We start from the raw sequence: 9,060 nt of genomic DNA, 5'->3' as shown, positions 1-9,060 counted from the left end.
ATGTACATTTACAAATATCCCTCTTGCCAGTCAGATAAGGGAGGACACACTGTATTATTTGCACCAGTCAGACATTATCCCTTTGCTGGACACTGACACCACATTGCCCCTGCTTGGGAACCCACTCCTGGCTCACTGAGCTCCCACCCAGTGGTTCACTGCCCATGAATCAAAGGGATCCACTCCACTGGATGCAGCACAGTCAAGAGCAGACAACTCAGCCATGAGCTCCAAACACTGCCAGGAGCTGAACCCGTTCTCCACTGCAGCACAGAAGGCAAAGCACCTCACCAACACTCAGGGACTGAATGTAATACCCTAAAATCTAGGTGCATGATTTTTAGCCAGAGATTTTTTCAGTCCTGCATAGCAACGATCAGTGCATGTTGCATTGCCATTATCAGACTGCAGAGGAGCAAAAACGCTATTGTGGGCCACAAGAAAGTGAGAGAACCATGCAACGTTCCTGGACAAAGTGCATTTTTTCCCATTTTTCCATTTTTTCCCTTATTTCATTTCAAATACTTTTGAAACTTTCAAATACTGAGCTATTCCCCCCAAACGGTAATCAAAAGAAAACCTCCCTTTGCTTCGTTTAGTGAAAATGTTTTTCCATCATCATAGTTCATCCCAGACATTGGCATTTACTGCAGCCTTCTGTCTCCTAGAAAGCACACATGAACTTCTAATGGAGAATGTCTCTTTTCACAGAAGATAGGATCTTGCACTGCAATACTTAATGGAATATTCGCCAATCAGTGATTTTTGTTATGCCACAGAATTAAAGTCTTTTGAAAATCCCAAAACATATAATGCATAAAAGAATGCTCTGTATTAAGTTTATTATCAGCTGTATTAATTCTCTGGAAGGTAAAACAGAACTATCAGCCATGTCACAGCACCACCTTTTACTTGTATTCGCCCTGTTTTTGAAACTCCCAAATCTAGACCACCCTCAGGAAGCAAGGGCATGGCACAGTGATGCTGACGTGCCCTCTGAGGAACAGAGTATCCCTGAGACCTTAGGAAAAATGAAAATCTATACAGAGGAATTCCCAATCATTCAAATCTGAAGAAAGACATATTTGCTGTAGCACCATGAAGATAAATGGTAAGAGTAATCAGTCTTTGATAAAACTGCTAAAACTATTCAGGACATTAATGAGGTCCCAGCTTGCACTTCAGCAACGATTTCACCATTTATATGACATATTTTATATGCAGTTACATAAAATCGGAAGTAATTACAGAAGTTATCCTGGATTAGTACACCATGGCTCAACTGGCTCATGTCTTTTCTTATTCATTCATGGCATTTCATACTCATTCACTGCAGTCACACTACAACAATGTAGGCAGCAAAAGTAATTCCCAGTTATGAGACTTACAGGATCACTTGTTGATTTCTGTGAAATAGCACAGATTTTGTGAGGTATGACCCACAGGACTTCATCATTCTAATTTTCCCCCCTAATTTATTTTTTAAAGCATCTGTAGCTGCAAAAGACTCTGATTTCCAAAGTATCAACAAAATGGGCTTAGCTTAGCTTCCTCCTGAAATTAACAAGTATTGCTAACCTGCTGCTCAACTTAGTTTTGTAAATATTTAGAAAAGATAAAATCAGCAAACTTCCCATTTATCATATCACACAACAAACCACCCTGTTTTCATCTTCATTCCCCTTCTCTCACCAAAGGGCTTAAGAAATTTTGTAAGTGCACCACATTTTGTTCCTAATGGAGGAACTCTGCATTCAACACATTTTCTAGTTATCAGGAAGGTCTAGTGCCAGTGTTAAAAAAATGAAGAGGTAGCTTGTTTTCTCCCAATTTGCACTAATAATCTCCCTGACTATAATTTAAAGACGTGAAATAATTTTCCAGAGTTTCAAATCTACTCCTATCAACAGCAATAGTAAGTCAGAGCTTCATAATTTGTCCATCAGACTGGATATAATTTGCAAAGAGTTAACAGTAATTGCCTATAAAGAGAGATTTAAGGGTAATTATTTTGCTGCCTGGTTTATAGCACTGTAGTCTGTTTGATAATAAAAAACACCGAGTATGATAAATGAAAGCCCCTTGCCTCTAGTAAAGTAAAAGGAATGAGAATACTACTAAAAAAAAAAAAAAAAGGAAGAATCCTGGCTTTTTAATTTCATTAGTCCCTGATCAAAAAGATGCATCCCATTAGTCTGAGACAGGAATGCTGCCCCAAGAGGCATCACCTGAAGAGAGGGGAAGTTCATGTGAGAAGCATGGTCTGCTCCCAGGGAAGGGGAGAGGAGCCAGCCACAGCCCCAGGGAGACAGAAGGCACAGCACCAATCTTCCAACCTGGGACCTTCTTGGAAAGTTCACTATTACATGGATCACTTGTAAACAGAATGTTTTAAGTTACAGAAACTGCAGAAAATACTGTTATTTACAACATGGTTGCCTATTAGTAGGCTCACAGTCTTTTGACACTTTTTTTTTTTTTTAATCTTGCTTGGGTTGCTTTTGAACATTTGTTTTAGAGGTTTGCTGTGGTGTTGCTTTGTTTTTTTTTCATTTGTATTCAAAAACTTAAATTTTTAAGGGCTATTAATAATGAACATGCAAGGCTATTTTTGTACTATAAGTACTAGAAATGGGCAGTATACAGCAGTAATGTGAAATTACTCCCATTGACTCAAACACTGCAGCAGGGCTACACAACTCTATAAGGAAAATTGCTGCTCTGGTTGTGTTGCATAAATTTTTGCGTGCGTTAAAAAAAAAACTTGTAATTTTTTTCAAGCAATTTTCATACAATAAAGTGAACACCATACTCCATACAGTAACTGTAAGAGGGGCAATATTGTTTCAGCCATGATACTCTAAAAGGGCAAACTGCATGAGGAGATAATATGTTATCAGATATAACGACACTGTGGAAAAAGCAAACATCTTTTAGTTCTGTCTTCAGATACTACATCAGTAACATGAGCTGATCATATGGTGAAAATGCCTAAGATTTTCTTGTAAAGACCATTTTACTGAGCACTGGAAAATGTTTAGCAAATGGCAACATTTCTAAAATTGTCTGTTTAACTGATTTTTTAAAATCTATACCTCCCGTAGCATACATTAATCTTACAAAGAACCAATTCTTCATCTTAGTATTGACCTAAAGTGGGTGAAGAGGTTACAAAACCAGGAAGAATTTGGCCAAAGCACGTAAGGTGTCAGCTACCAGCACAATGTATCCTAACAGAACAGTTAAAAGCTCCACAAGCATCAAGAGAATAGCCTCAAACCAAGCTTGGCTCTTTTCAGATAAATTTTTGCTCCCTTGGGCATTCTCAGGTGTAACCAAGGAATTATTTATTTTCAGAGAAGGAAAAAAGTGTAAAAACTCCAATGTCAGTTCAAGGGAGTTTAGAAAGATGTAATATTGCAAAGTTAAGACCAGGACTTGAGACATTAAGTATTAAACACCTTTGGCTAATTATATCTCCTAACAGTATTTACATCAGCTTTTGGTAAAACACAGGACTTTGAGTAACTCTTCCTTATTAGCAGACTCATCAGATATCTCATTGGCAGAATCTTACTCTACTTTGGCTTTGCCTTCCCATTTGTCTGACAGTTTGTGATGCTAAAGGGAGTGCTGAACACATTTTCTGAACCATCAAACTGCTTGTCTGACTCACAATTTTTTTCTTTCCATTTGTACAGAAACAGTGAGCAAAACTCATCTAATCAAATGTCAGCGTGTACCTCCCTGATAATTATCTGAATTCCCTTTGCAGATAACAGAGAGCAATTGGCAGTTTTGGAACATGGTTCATTCTGTCCTAAGGGCATTTTTAATAGTTCGGGTATAACATGACCTGGAGGAGTTTTAACTCTGAGCACCAACAAAGCTTTATATAGGTACCTATAAAGGCAGCTGTCTTTGATAGGGGAAATTGCTCTTTCCAAGTACAGCAGCCCACAGAGCAATGAGTTTTTGAATGCAGGTCATGGCAAACTCTTCTCAAGACTCTCAAGCAGCAAAAAAGGTCACCATGATACATGTCTCTCATGATTCAGAGCCCTCCCATGTCTTTGTCAGTGAACAGCACTGGAAACTCTTTTGATGTAGTCAAAATGAAAATTTTCATGATTCTCTCAATCCTCTGCCTCCCCACGTGCCCCCAGACAAGTGCAGACTAACATGTGTGACAGAACCTGATGCCAGCAATTTATATAGACACAAATGGGACGGGGTTGCTTGGAATGCATCTAGAGCTGTTTATTTTCTAGCATCTGTCTTATTACATTATTTGATCCACGCAGAGATGCTAGCAGCTCGCTATCTCGGCAGCAAGCCAAAGAAACTTTATGTTACAACATACCAAATACCCGTCCTAGCCAATTACACAAAGCAAAAGCATATTGACAGTGACTCTAACCAATCAACATAGGCACACGTAAAACAATGCTTGCTTATTCATTTATAAAAAGACAAGGCATAAAACCCTATTCATGAGGTTAACCTTGCTTATAGAAACTTTTTGCAACTTAGAAAGCTATTCCAAATCGCTTAATACACAACTCTGCTGTTCTATTCCTCACGTCTTCTTCTACAGCTTACATACTTCTTCTGATGCATCAGCAATATTCATAACTCTGCTGCAACTGAGGCCTGTCTTTTTCCCACCTTCCTATAAACCCTCTAACTTTATGAATTCCCACAAAACTGTTCTGAGAAAGCGGCTACACTGTGTCGTGGGGCACGCACAAAGTTCCCCACAGCACACCACCACTTGAAGAAGAAGGAGAAAGAACACAGGGAAGAAAAACCTTTGGGAGAAAAAAAAAAACACAACAGAGAAGCCATCTTAGATGAAGGAATGGAGAAGGATGTGTATACATGTATCTATATTTATCTAGCTATCTGGAGATGAGATAGGTAGATATCTAGACACTGAGGAAGGCTGAGGAGGGATGGATGCTGAAGTGAGAAGACAGGCACACAAAGATAAGGTGGTGAGAGGAGGAGGTGGTGGGAGTGTGCAGAGTGGGTCAGCAGACACGCCAAGAGAAGAGCTGCATAGTAAGAGAGGAAGTGAGAAAAAGGAATTCAGAATAGAAGCAGCAGCAAATAGAAAATAAGCATGTAGGCTCATGGTTTCAGAGTTTGGGGACACAGAGCATGCAATGACCAAAAAAAAAACCACAGCAGAGAATAAGAGCAAGAGAGAAACTGCAAGTTTGAGGAGAACAACTGTATTACTTTTCAAGTCTAGGCAATGAGTAATAGTATAGAGAAGCATAAAATGGAGTGAAGAATACATAATAGCTTAGGACTTTATTTTTTCTTTTTTCATACCTTAATTTAATCATAAGTATCTTAGAGAAAATGCAACACTTGCTGAACATAACTAAATGTGATGCCAATTTTTTAAGGTTCAATGTAGCATCAAAAATTATATGAAACACAGCTGTGTAGACTTGCTACACCTAATGCCATTTAAAAATATTACAGATTCAGGAATTGAGGGGAAAAATAATTTTAAAAAAAAGTTAACTGTGGCAACTTGCATCAAAATAGAGTATCAAGCCTCATGCTTGCATGTGGGCATAACTCATGCCTGACTAAAATGTAGTCTAAACAGGCCTGTGCCCTTTCTACACACCTTGTGTAACTGACCAGTCTGTGGTCTGACAGACGCTACCGAGCCTAACTCATAGTATTCAAATTTCAACCCTGAAGAACCACCATCCTTAAAGAATATCTGTCTGTCTGTTCTTCATATGAAAGTAAACTCATTCTGTAAGCTGAAAAAACCCCAGTTTTTAAAGAAGAATGCATAAAGTCACCATATTAATCCACCGTTAATAGGCTGCCTATATTCTTCCCCCTCAAGCTCATCTTCTCTTCTAAAAGCACTGAAAATCCCTTATGCTCCTATGCATAAATGTAAGAAAAAAAGAAACCATTTTCACTTGATCTCTTACTATCACAATAGATTAAGTAGGTGCATTTTGCCTTCTTGCAGTGTCTTTACCTGCCTACTGCTGTTCTGTAAATGTGAGGTTATTTAAGTCTACCATATCATGTGGTTTTAAGTGCTCTTGCAGCATATCATTTAAATAAGTATGTAACTGCCTCCACTGTTGCTGCTTTTGATCAGCTACAGTTTTTCTGCCATGGTAATGAAAGAATACATCTTACAGCAGCTATCAATCACTCATGGCATGATGGCATCTCATGGCCCTAGGCAAATCCTAGGTGCACACATACAGGCAACAGCTAGGAAAAAGACATATATTCATAAAATCTTATTATTTTAAAGAAAAACAAACCAATAAACAATTACTGAAGAGTGCTAGGAATCGCTTATTCAGAGATGAGTGACAGGAAAAGTACACTGCACCTTCTTCTACGATCGGATTTGAAAAGAGCTACCTGTGCCAGTTTGTTCACCCCTTTTACTCTGTGGGTTATTCAAAATTGAAGCCTTCTATTAAACGTACTTTCTTTTTTTAAGGTTGTCATTTCAAGAAGCTCATTATGTAACGGACCAGTGGCGACAGTAAGAGTGTCATAGATGATTTCTAAAAAGCCAGCATCTGCACCTAACACTAACATGAAAAAGAGTACTTTTGAAAAAGGAAGAAAAAAGCCCCAGACATTCCAGAGAAGCAGTGTGAAAAACACTTTTTAAAATTTTTAGAGTTCTGTGTAAGTAGAGAATCACGAAGAGACAAAACATTGATATTTTCTCTTTCCAGTTGCTTCATTCATCCAGTGTGATCACAAATATGGTCTTTATAGAAAAACTATATCTATTTGTAATGTTTTCCCCTACACCTGCACATCCAAGAACAACACCTTTCTGGGAAAGGGATATGACCCAATTTTCTTTCTGACAAATCATCTACTTCCCTTTTTTTTAAACTCTAGTTATCCCACAAGTGTTTCAAGACAAAACTCTTGCTACTTGAGCAACACACCCTATTCTCCAAGCTAGACATGGACAAAAATACCAGAATTCTTTAAAATACTTTCAGTTCACACATCATTTCACCAGGTATATATGAATCAACTAATACATGTGACCACTACTATTGGAGGGTTTATACTCTGCTTTTGCCAGCCACTTAGTTCTTTTCTGTAACTGGATTCACAGACTCAAATCAACTCCTCAGATCTCCCCACACACCACTTGAAGGGAAAAAGCACTGTATTTTTAGCTACTTTCTCTTGTGTACAAATATTCTTTTTACCAGTCTTTGTTACTAAATTGATGTGTGAGAAAGGCTACAGAAAAGATTTTGGTGTAGGGGACACTTCTGCTTCTTACCAAATTCCTCGAGATAACCATGGCAATGCATGTTTCTTCCCTCAGTAAATCATCAGGACTGAAGAGGTTAGCAGTCAGACAGAATTACAGCAGCTACCATTTCAGAAAGTTTCTTTCATAACCATGCATTTGAGAGCAGAAGTGAACCAGATCATCAGAAAGCACATTTTAAATTAATGTTGCTCAGCACTAGGTGACTGATTTGACTCTGCAATCTTTTATCTGCCTTGTTCTAAATTCTGCACATGTCTCAGGCAGACAGATATGGGGTTTAGGTAAAATTCCAGCAGGGACATAACTTTTGTGTGTTGGCAGAACACCACAAAAATTTGGATGGATGAACTCCCCAGCCTCACATCACATTTCTTCTTCAGTCCAGAAATTGCAAAACAATTGGAAAATGTATCTGAAATGGTAAGAAATAAATTTATGAGTTTATGAGCTGTGGCATATATTTTCCATTTTTCTCTTCACTGTGCCAACTGAGAGGAGAAAAATGAGAATCCAGCACTTGGCTCTGCATTTCTACAATAAATCCAAGCATATGTTTCTGATCATTCTTCAGTCACAAGGATCCTGAGACTCCAAAATAAATAACTTTCTATCAATCATGTTAAGGGGGTAATTAAAATGAACACCCTTCCTATGCAGCCTTGACATTCCAGGACAATACATAATGATTTTATTTCTTAAAGAAAACATATCTGAGGTTCTCTCATCTTTTGCTGTACTGTATTTAATTTATTATGACAATTTCTTGTTCATGTCATCAAGCCGTCATGAAACAAAGAGTGAGTTAATTCTTTAATTCAGTGAATTACATGCATCATTAACTTTGTTTCAAACATCATAAATTCACACAACAGTAGAATGGATCCTTATTTAGATTGCTTACATTTCTTATGACTGGGGAAAGATTCTAACTGCGCAGCAACTCATTTGGTGATGCCTGAGTTCTGCTGTGTTTTCAGGCAAAGGCCAAATACTTCTGTTTATTTACGTGCTGCAATACTCAAAGCTTTTTCTAGGTCAATAACAAAGAAAATTAAATTTCTTGGCATTGGTAGAAAGTTGTAATTTATTTTCAGGGTCTCTTCCTCTAAACAGTGCTATCTAACAAAGAAGAGAAAGACCTCTATTGCTGCCTAAAGTCTGTGCCTTGCAGTAATTTTCATTCACTGGAAATACAGCACACCTTCAATTATGTTAGGTTCAGTCATTTCAGTAACAGCTCTTTTTTGTACCTATATTTTGCAGTATTTTCATAATGACTATTTACTACTAGCACTTGAAAGTTTGATTCAAATTATTTATGTACGCTTTGTTAATTGCATGTATTTTGTCAAAAGGAGTTTATAATCCAATGTTTCAAACATAAAGTTTCAAGATTCTTTATTGACATGCTACACAGACCTTGCTGTCTATATTTTTGTATTTTGGAAATTCAAAACATTTCTCCAAGCACCTCGTGTTTTTCCAGCAATAAAACAGAAGCAACTGAGACATAGTCAAGCTCTTGTTTGACTGGTCTTGCTTTGATGAAAACTTTCTTTATATTTTTTCTTCATTTTGCCTCACAGGAGGAGACACCTGCCCCAAAACTATTTTAATCAGCCAGTTCCTGAAGGACTGCACCCTGTGGAAAGTGACCAACACTGGAGCAGTTAGTGAAGAACTGCAGCCCAAGGGAATAACCCATGTTGGAGAAGGCTGGGAAGGACAGTCTCCCATGGGATGGACCC

Source organism: Geospiza fortis, unplaced genomic scaffold (genome assembly GCF_000277835.1).
Source record: "Geospiza fortis unplaced genomic scaffold, GeoFor_1.0 scaffold433, whole genome shotgun sequence".
Lineage (NCBI taxonomy): Eukaryota > Metazoa > Chordata > Aves > Passeriformes > Thraupidae > Geospiza > Geospiza fortis.
Note: the sequence above shows the minus strand (reverse complement) of the source record.